This window comes from Palaemon carinicauda, chromosome 1 (genome assembly GCF_036898095.1).
Source record: "Palaemon carinicauda isolate YSFRI2023 chromosome 1, ASM3689809v2, whole genome shotgun sequence".
NCBI classification, from domain to species: domain Eukaryota; kingdom Metazoa; phylum Arthropoda; class Malacostraca; order Decapoda; family Palaemonidae; genus Palaemon; species Palaemon carinicauda.
Window position 1 is genome coordinate 87,225,411 of NC_090725.1, and position 10,000 is coordinate 87,235,410.

Here is a 10,000-nt window from a genome sequence, read left to right on the forward strand (position 1 = left end):
ACGAATACTCTATCAGAGTATCTATAGATTTAGTTTTACTGCGATAAGGTTCAAGAAGTGGTCCACTCTAATCTTGCTTTTGGGAAGGTTTGGCACTGCTTAAACTTTATATTTTTTTGTACAAACTTAGATTATTAAAAAAGAAATTGCTATCTCTCTCTCTCTCTCTCATATATATATATATATATATATATATATATATATATATATATATATATATATATATAATATATATATATATAAATGATATATATATATATATATAATATATATATATTCTTCTTCCCAGCTTTATCCCTATTCGGGGTCGCCGTTTCTAATGAGTCTCTTCCATCTCCCTCTGTCCTGTGTCATTTCCTCCCGTACTCCCTTCTCCCTCATATCATCTCTAATGCAATCTCTCCACCTGGTCTTAGGTCTTCCTCTCCTTCGTGTTCCATCCACCTCCACGTCCATCACTTCTCTTGCCATGTGTTGCCCTTCTCTTCTCATCAGGTGGCCATACCATCTTAACCTTGCCTCTTGCACTTTCTTTGATGCCTCAGTGACTTTTACTGTACCCCTAATATGTTCATTTCTAACCCTGTCCTTTTTGGTTACTCCACTCATCCACCTAAGCATCCTCATCTCGGTTACGTTCAACTTTCTACCCTCTGCTTTCTTTAGGGGTGCTGCTTCCAATCCATATGTCATTGCTGGTCTGACCACTGCCTTGTGCACTCTGCCCTTCAATCTTATAGGGACTTTCCTATCACATATGATACCAGACACCTTCCTCCAGTTGTTCCAACCACACTGAATCCGGTTGTTAATTTCCTCTTCCATGTTCCCCCCATTGTCGATCACTGAACCAAGGTACTTGAATTTATGAACCCTTTTGATGTTTCCTCCGCCTAATTTGATTGTTGTTTGCTGGTCGCCATCCATCTCGGTTGTCATATACTCTGTCTTCTTCCTGCTTATTCTTAAACCTCTACTCTCCAAGGCATATCTCCATCTTTCTAGTTTCCCCTCCAGTTCTTCCCTGTTCTCGGCTACCAAGACTATATCATCTGCATAGAGCAGACACCATGGTGGCTCCTCCCTGACATCCTCTGTTAACACATCCAAGACGATGTTAAACAGGAGTGGGCTTAGAGCAGATCCCTGATGTAGCCCGACTCCAACTTGGAAATTTTCTGTTCTTCCAACTGTAGATCTGACGCTGGTCTTTACATTTCTATACATCTCCCTGATCATTCTGACATACTTCTCCATCACTCCTCTCTCCCTGAGACATCTCCATATTTCCTGTCGTGGTACTCTGTCATATGCCTTCTCTAGGTCTATAAAGGCCATATGCAAGACCTTTTGCTTCTCTCTGTACTTTTCCATAATTTCTCTCAAAGCGAAAATACCATCCACAGTACTAAGCCCCTTCATGAATCCTAGTTGCTGTCTACCGATGGAAACTTGCTGCCGTAATCTTTCATCCATAATTCTTTCAAATACCTTCAGTGTATGTGACATGAGTTTTATTCCTCGATAATTTTCACAACACTGTATGTCCCCTTTCTCTTTGAATATTGGGATTAATATACTTTCCCTCCATTTTTCGGGTATTGTCTCACTTTCCATAATCTTTTTCATTAACTGCCACAATATGTCAATTCCTTCCTCATCAAGAGCCTTCCAGGCTTCTGCAGGTATGCCATCTGGTCCCACAGCTTTACCATTTTTCATCTTTTCCAGTGCCCCTCTAACCTCAGCTTTTGTTATTTCTGTGACTGGTCCACAATTTGTGTGTCCGTCTCCTCTTAGAAATCTTTCATTTTCTTCATTCAGTAAGGCCTCAAAATATTCTTCCCATCTCTTTATTATGTCTCTCTCATTTCTCAGTATATTTCCATCCTTATCCTTAATCTGTCTTATGTGTGTTATATCCTTGGTATTCTTATTTCTCATGTGTGCTAGTTTAAAGATCTTTCCTTGCCCTTCCTTGGTATCTAGCTCTTTGTAAAGCTGATCATATGCTCTATCCTTAGCAATTGCTACAATTTTCTTTGCTAATTTATTTGCTTCCTTATAGGCCATCCAGTCCTCTTCCATTTGGGTCCCCTCCCACCTTTTCTTCGCTTTTCTCTTTTGCTTTGTTGCATCCTTCACTTCTTCACTGAACCACCACGTTTCCTTATTTTCGAACATCTTACCACTACTCTCACCCAATATTTCTCTAGCAACCCGCAGTATTATCTCCATCGTTCTATTCCACCATTCATCAACATCCTCAATTTCATGAGTTAGTTCCTCTAATACTTTTTCTTTAAACTGCCTACAAAGTTCAATATCTTTCAGCTTAAACCATTTAATCCTTTTTGGCCCCTGCATTTTTTTCTTCCTTATTTGTTCAACTTCCATAACCAAGTCCATCACTACCAAACGATGTTGCACACTCACATGGTCTCCTGGTATGACCTTACAATCTTTTACCTCGCGCAAATCTTTCCTCTTATACATCAAGTAATCTATCTGGCTGGACCTTCCGCCGCTTTTGTACGTAACTAGATGTTCTTGCCGCTTGGTGAAAAAAGTGTTCGCCAGTACCATATCCTTGGCCACAGCAAAATCAACAATTCTCTCACCCTCTGCATTTCTTTCATCATAGCCATACCCACCATGTATACGGCTGATCACATGGTTATTCTGGCCTACATGCCCATTTAGATCTCCCCCGACAAGGCATCTTTCATCTGCTGGTACCTTTTCCATCTCCTCCTCTAAGTCTGACCAGAAGTGATCTTTCTCTTCATCTGAGCATCCTGACTGGGGTGCATATGCACTAAAGATGTTAACAGTGCAATTTTCAACCATCAGCCTGACCCAAATAATCCTATCGTTTCTTCTATTTACTTCAACGATTTCCTTCTTCATTTCACTTGACAGAATTATTCCAACACCATTCCTACCTTCTTTATTTGCTCCGCTATAGAACATCTTATACCCCTCCCCAAGTTCCCTCGCTTTGTTACCTTTCCATCTTGTCTCCTGTACACACAGAATATCTACTCGTCTTGTTTTCATAAGGTCAGCTATTGCCCGCCCTCTTCCTGTCATTGTACCAACATTTAAGGTTCCTACTCGTAGTTCTCGAGCTCTCATCTTTAGCCGCACTCGCTCACGATGCGGTAGCCCTTGCATGTCCACAGAGTTAGGGCGATGTATCTGTGGGTCACTTCCAGGTGACAACCTAGCCCTATTCTCGTTCCTTGTAAGACTCATTTCATAAAAGTTCTGGCAGGAGATTTTACAGACGGATGCCCTTCCTGACTCCAACCCTCCCTATTTATCCGGGCTTGGGACCGGCACTGAGTTGGGCTATCTTGCCTTCCCCCAGTGGCTAGGTTATATAATATATATATATATATAATATATATATAATATATATATATAATATATATATATATATATATATATATATATATATATATATATATATATATATATTTACTATATAACGTAGTTATTTAGTCATTTAAGTTAATGATATTTACATCGGTAATAACATTGTATAACAAAGCATTGATAACGAAAGCGCCTACTGTACTTTTATATCCAATCCGTGTTCATGCGGGTAAAATTTAAGAACAGTACTGTACTCTACGAGAGAGAGAGAGAGAGAGAGAGAGAGAGAGAGAGAGAGAGAGAGAGAGAGAGAGAGAACTTGAACCCGAGACCAATCTAATCAAAGAAAACTGAACGTCTTGAAGTTGCTTTAAGGGTAGTCTTAAGAATTCTAGATCAGTTCGCCCCATGGTCATGCTTTCGTTTACCATTGCATTTTCTATAGAACATTTTAGATTATTTATATTTTTTCAACGGCATCAATTGCCTTGTTTTGTAGGTCTTAAGCTAAAGCTGAGCAATTATAAATAGTTTGTCCTCCTCATTTCCATGCAATGTTTCATATCAGTTGAAAATAGAAATTCTATGCAGTAATAAAAGTAAGAAATTTTTTTTTCGTAAGTTAATCAGGCTTTGACCTGACGGTGTCAGGTTTAATTGCCGATTCCAACACGACCTGGAAAGCTTATGGTACCCGAAAGCTCAAAAGAAATAATGTTTTTATTGGGCCTGTTAGTAAAGTCCTTGCCTGGTGATCACCACACTGGTTCTTGAGTCCCGTTCAAACTCATTAGTTCCTTTGGTCGCTGCAACCTCACCACCCTTGGTGGGTAAGGATTGGGGTTTCTGGGAAGCTTATAAGTCTATCTGCTGAGTCTACCTGCTAAATCATTAGCAGCCATTGCCTGGCCCTCGTTGGTCCTAGCTTGGGTGGAGAGGGGCTTGGGCGCTGATCATATGTATACTGTATATGACAAGTTTCTAGGCCATTGTCCTGCTTGATAGGACAATGTCAGTGTCCCTTGCCTCCGCCATTCATGATCGGCCTTTAAACTTAATATGATAATAAACACGTACACACTCCCTTTCAAATTGTAAAAATGATTGCTTTATCTTATCAGTAACCTATTTTGGAAATTATAATATACTGTACATATATATATATATATATATATATATATATATATATATATATATATATATGTATTATTACTAGCCGAGCTACAACCCTAGTTGGAAAAGCAAGATGCTATAAACCCAAGGGCTCCAACGGGGAAAATAGCCCAGTGAGGAAATGTAACTAGGAAATAAATAAACGATATAAGAAGTAAGGAAAAATTAAAATAAAATGTTTTTAGAAAAACATTAACAACATTAAAACAGAAAATTCATATATCTATAAAAAGACTTAAGTCAGCCTTTTCAACATAAAAACATTTGCTGCAATTTTGAACTTGTGAAGCTCTACTGATTAAACACCCTATTAGGAAGATCATTCCACAACTTGGTCACAGCTGAAATAAAGCTCAGAATAAATTCGTCCTGAAAAATCCCAAGTCGAAATCATATGATCCGGTTTTGTAAATAATTATTTTGATGAATCCCCCACGCCAGCGGATTCAAGGTGGAATTGTGAATCTCCATTTAGAAGATTTTACAATCTTCTGCGGGATCCATGTATGTTTTTTTTATTCATGTGCCCTAAACCACTCAAGGTTAATTTTTGAACATGAAAGAATAAAGGTGCGCAATAGATCTCAGATTTGTTGAATGTACTGCAGTTTCTTGTATCAAAGTGAGCTGGTTCTTATTAGTGGCAGTCCTGTTTTTACGAGTTACCTGTAATGCCTGTATAAGAATAATTTCGATAATTATCGTTCAAAAATATATTTATGAAAATACCGTAGTGATGCAAGGATGATGTTACAGCGTCTCTGAACTTGTCATAAAATTCCTCTTGCCCAACAGGTATTAACGACTATAGATGTGGGATCCTTAGTCATGAAAGTATTCAAAGAAACATAATTTTAAGAAGTCTATTGGAAGGGTCATATTTCGACTTTGTTACTCACACCTGTATCACATAAACACACGCACATTGATATTAATCTCCTTTCATAGTTTATATATCACTTATCTATTCAATCTTGTTACTATATTAGAAATATATGATAATGTATAAGAGAAAAAAGTATACAGTATATATATATATATATATATATATATATATATATATATATATATATATAATCTTATATTAGTTAAGCTTATTTGAAAATTAAATGATGTAAGATATATATATATATATATATATATATATATATATATATATATATATATATATATATAATCTTATTATATTAGTTAAGGTTATTTGAAAACCAAATGATGTAAGCCCGAGAGCTCCAGCAGGGGAACGAGGCCAGTGCGGAAAGTAGATGAATACACAATGAATTTATATATGATGAATATATGATAAGTAAGAAGGTTGCATAGATTAATGTCAATATGTTCAACAGAAGGGTATTTTCAACAAGTTTGAACTTTTTAAGTTCCACCGGTTCAGCTATCAGATTAGTAAAATCATTCCACAACCTGGTTAGAACTTGAATAAAACTTCACGAATACTGTGCAGTATTGCGCCTTATGATGGAGAAGACAAGATGGTTGTAATTAATTACATACCTATCACTACGTACAGGATGGTACACTTTGTGAAGATGTGAATGCAGATTTTCAGTTATCCACTAACGTATCAGTCATTTTTTTTCTCTCGTATCTGGACAATTAAAATATTCTGATCCATCCGTTCATTTGTGCTAACGTTCTTAAAACTTTCACACTTTCAGTTCACCTAGTACCACGTATACTATGCATGGAGATAATCTCTGCAGCTTTTATATTTTCTTTCATCTGTATTCACCATCTACACTTCATTGCCACTAAGAAGTAGAATGGGCTAAACAATCACTTTGTACATTCCAACTCGGCCCTTCATAGCCCCTCCAAGTGTCATCCCAATCTTTTGCTTAGATCCTACTACCTTCAAGTTTCCCCCGTTTTGTGACTTGGCATCTTTCTTCTTCTTACCTTCCCTTATATTTACTCCCTTGCACTCAATGGTTAAGTTTGTAAATTAAAGTTGACTTATACCATAGTAGCAGAGAGATGTAATAACTAGTCACTGCTGCCTTGGAATGTGCCAAAGGCATGAGATTTCAATTCCTAATTTCCTAAGGAAGAAGAGCTTAGTTAGAGGGTAGTACCCTTCATGGCTTGAAGCCTTGTTCATGTCTTCATAAAATGCACTGACGGTATGAAATTATCATCCATGTGATCTAGGAATGAAAAGTTCTTTGGAGTCCATAAGTGTATCTCTTCACTAGGATTGAGAGGGCTTTGGCCTGTAATTATATTCATGAAGGAGGACGCACGTATTTATGGAGACTGATAAACAAAGGAAATTATGTGGCATAGCAGGAATCCTTCTCTGTAAACATTTTGTAAGCGCACCAATTTTAAAACCTAGTTTGATCAAGATAGCGTTATGCAATTAATACAGATAATTACTTGACATTTACTGATAATATTTAAAAGAAAGTTGTTTACACGTTATTACCACATACCCAAATGGGTTGGGTTCAGAAGTGAATTCTAAAGTGTATCTCTGAAGATCAGGTCTAGGTAATTTCTGGTACCAACAACCTCAATCACACCCACCTCGAACTTGCAACTCCAAACAACTTAATTTCCTGCAACTACCACTTGAACTCGTGCAGTCTCCATCTTATGTCCATTCCATAGGCGGTAGTACCGTTAGTGGACCTCAGAGCGGGACATTGTAGGCATTACGTACTTATGTTTGACAATTCCCCTTGTTTATTGCTGCACCCACTTTTCAGCCTCTAAACTTAACCTGTGTTTCAGCTTTCTTTCTTCCAATTTCAGAGTGTAACTACGGTGTTTTTTATCCCACTTGTACCCTTTCTTATTGTTATCATTACTTGCTAAGATAACCCCTATTGGAAAAGCAGGACGCTATAAGCCCGAGGGCTTCAACATGGAAAATAGCCCAGTGAGGAAAGGAATTAAGGAAACCAAGAGATGTACTCAACAGTTGAAATAAATAAAATATTTTAGGGATATTAACAACATTAACATAAATTTTTCATATATAAACTATAAAAAACTTTAAAAAAAAACAAGAGGAAGAGAAATAAGAGAATAGTGTGCCCAAGAGTACCCTCAAATAGGAGAACTCTACCCCAAGACAGTGAAAGACCATGGTACAGAGGCTATGCAACTACCCAAGACCAGAGAACAATGGTTTGATTTTGGAGTGTCCTTCTCCAAGAAGAGCGGTTAGAATGGGGGCTTTGGCCCCAGAACTAGACCATGTAACTAAATTCTGTACGTTCATTAGACCCGCTCAACCTCAAAATTTTGATAACCTTATTCTTCTCCGTTCTCAAACCACATCCCCGGTTGGGTCACACCATGTCAAGGTTTTAATTAGCTAGTGATTTATTTTAGACAGTCATGTTCTTGGTTAAGGGTGATGACAATTTATCGAGAATGACAATAATAGCAATTGTGAAACCTTTGTCCATGCACAAAACAATCAACTGCAGAACGAAAATTATAATGGTCAGCATATTATTGCATTTTTTTTCTTTTTATCAAAAGAAAATTTAACTCCACTGTGAACAGGATTTCTCAGTTCAAGAAAAATTTTGGAATTGATCAAGGAAGATATTATTTTACTCAAAAAGCCTTTGTCTGAGTGGTTGTTATTTTCTTTCGCGAGAACGCAAACATTCATTATGTTATATTTTGGAAAGTTGGGTTTGATAAGTTTTCGTGATATCATGTATTCAGATATTTTTTTACATAGCAGGAAGAAAGGTCTTGGCATATTAGCCACTGGGTCGATTGATTAAATTACGTAATCTGGCTGAGCAATGATTATGGTCACCCACAAGGACTAGCATGTTTATAGTCTCTATCAAGGTAGGGAAATGCGTAGTAAATTGGAATCAATAGAGTGGAATACCATTGAAAGAAATCGTACCGAAAATTACAGTACAAGTGTCAGGGAAGACGGAAGCCACGAGAGAATACCAGAGGTGGGTGGCAGTAGATTGGGAAACAGCTTGTCACGAAGCAGACTATAGCACGAGAGACATTACCATGCAGACAATCATCGTCACAGCGAGACCGTACAGTATGAATGCTACAAATACTAACAGGAAGTAACGCATTAATCTGTCTCCTAACTCCGCCGTTCTCGCTAGTGCTCTCAAGTGTGTTAACCCTGTCGCTTTGTAACAGGGGATGTTGTTGCTCTGTTTACAGTCACCGTGCCTGGACATGATTAGTCTGAATGGGAGGATTTAAAATGCTCACGGTGAGGTGCGTTCCTTTTCACTGGGCAGAGAAGAAGACTCATACCCCCTATTTATGTGTCATTTCGGAACTTTTGGTGATTATTTTTGTGTAGTGAATCAGATCTCTTCCAAGGGACCAGGAAATGCTGAAACTTTGTATTTTGTAGTTTGATATTCCTTGCAAGTTATTTTTTTCAATTATAACCCGTGAAGTGTTTGGGTGTTGGTTATTGCAAAAATTGTTTTTTTTTAAGACGTTTGGTGAACTTTTATCTTAGACTGTTAAAGCATTTTATTATATCTATATTTTGTTTTTCACTTGTGCAATTGGTTCCGACTTTAGAGTACTAACAAAATTTATTTTTATAGCAATACAGCGGCTTGCCTAGGCTCTATTGAAAGAGATTAGTCAAGGGGATATTTGTGGTTGATGGCGGGAAGTTGATGAAGGCCACCTACTCATAGAGGGAGAGTTATAGTAAAGTGAGAGAATGTCATAGAAAAAAAAATCAAAATTCGTATTATGCAGATCTGGAAGACATTTTATTAATACTGCATTGTACACTATTGAAGTAGTTTTGATGGAACATTACACAGTATCCTGTGGTTTTGTTAATTGAAATATTCTTAGTGATTTGGTGTTTCGTAATTAAAAAGGTAACTTTTCGCTTCTATATTATTGTTGAAAATTCTGTTGTATTTCGAATGGAGTTCGGCATTTCTTTTGAAGATGTGTATTGGGATTTCTAAATTATTCCAGATAGGTATTTTATTTTCACTTTACTTTGAATAAACACTTTTGTGTATCAGCAATTATTTAAACGTACATTTTTACGGAACATATTGGCTAAACTACCGCAAGTCAGTCGACATTTAACCATACTATTGTAAGACAGAAAGTTGCGAAGGTTATTCAAGCGATACAATTATATTCTTGGATGGATATGGAGAGAGAACAAATTTGCTTTTGTCAATTGAAGAAAACTTGCATTGTGAGATACTGTACAAGCCTTAACTGTGACACTTTTAATAAGGAAAGAATTAATTGACTATAGTAATTTAAATTTTGCCATTAGATATTATTCATTGCTGAATAAACTGTGGTACCATGTCATAGCATGACCACACATATATACAGTATATAACGAATAAAATAAGATATAAAACTCTAGTTCATGTAACGCGTGATATCATGAAAAAGATCTACCATTTCCAAAATTAAAACGGAGATT

General features: G+C 36.9%; 1 protein-coding gene across 7 annotated transcripts in view; it reads left to right on the top strand.

Annotated features, from left to right (window-relative positions):
* Positions 1-10,000, top strand: part of LOC137649648 (pleckstrin homology-like domain family B member 1) — a 471,311-nt gene that overhangs the window by 253,115 nt on the left and 208,196 nt on the right. The window lies entirely within an intron of this gene.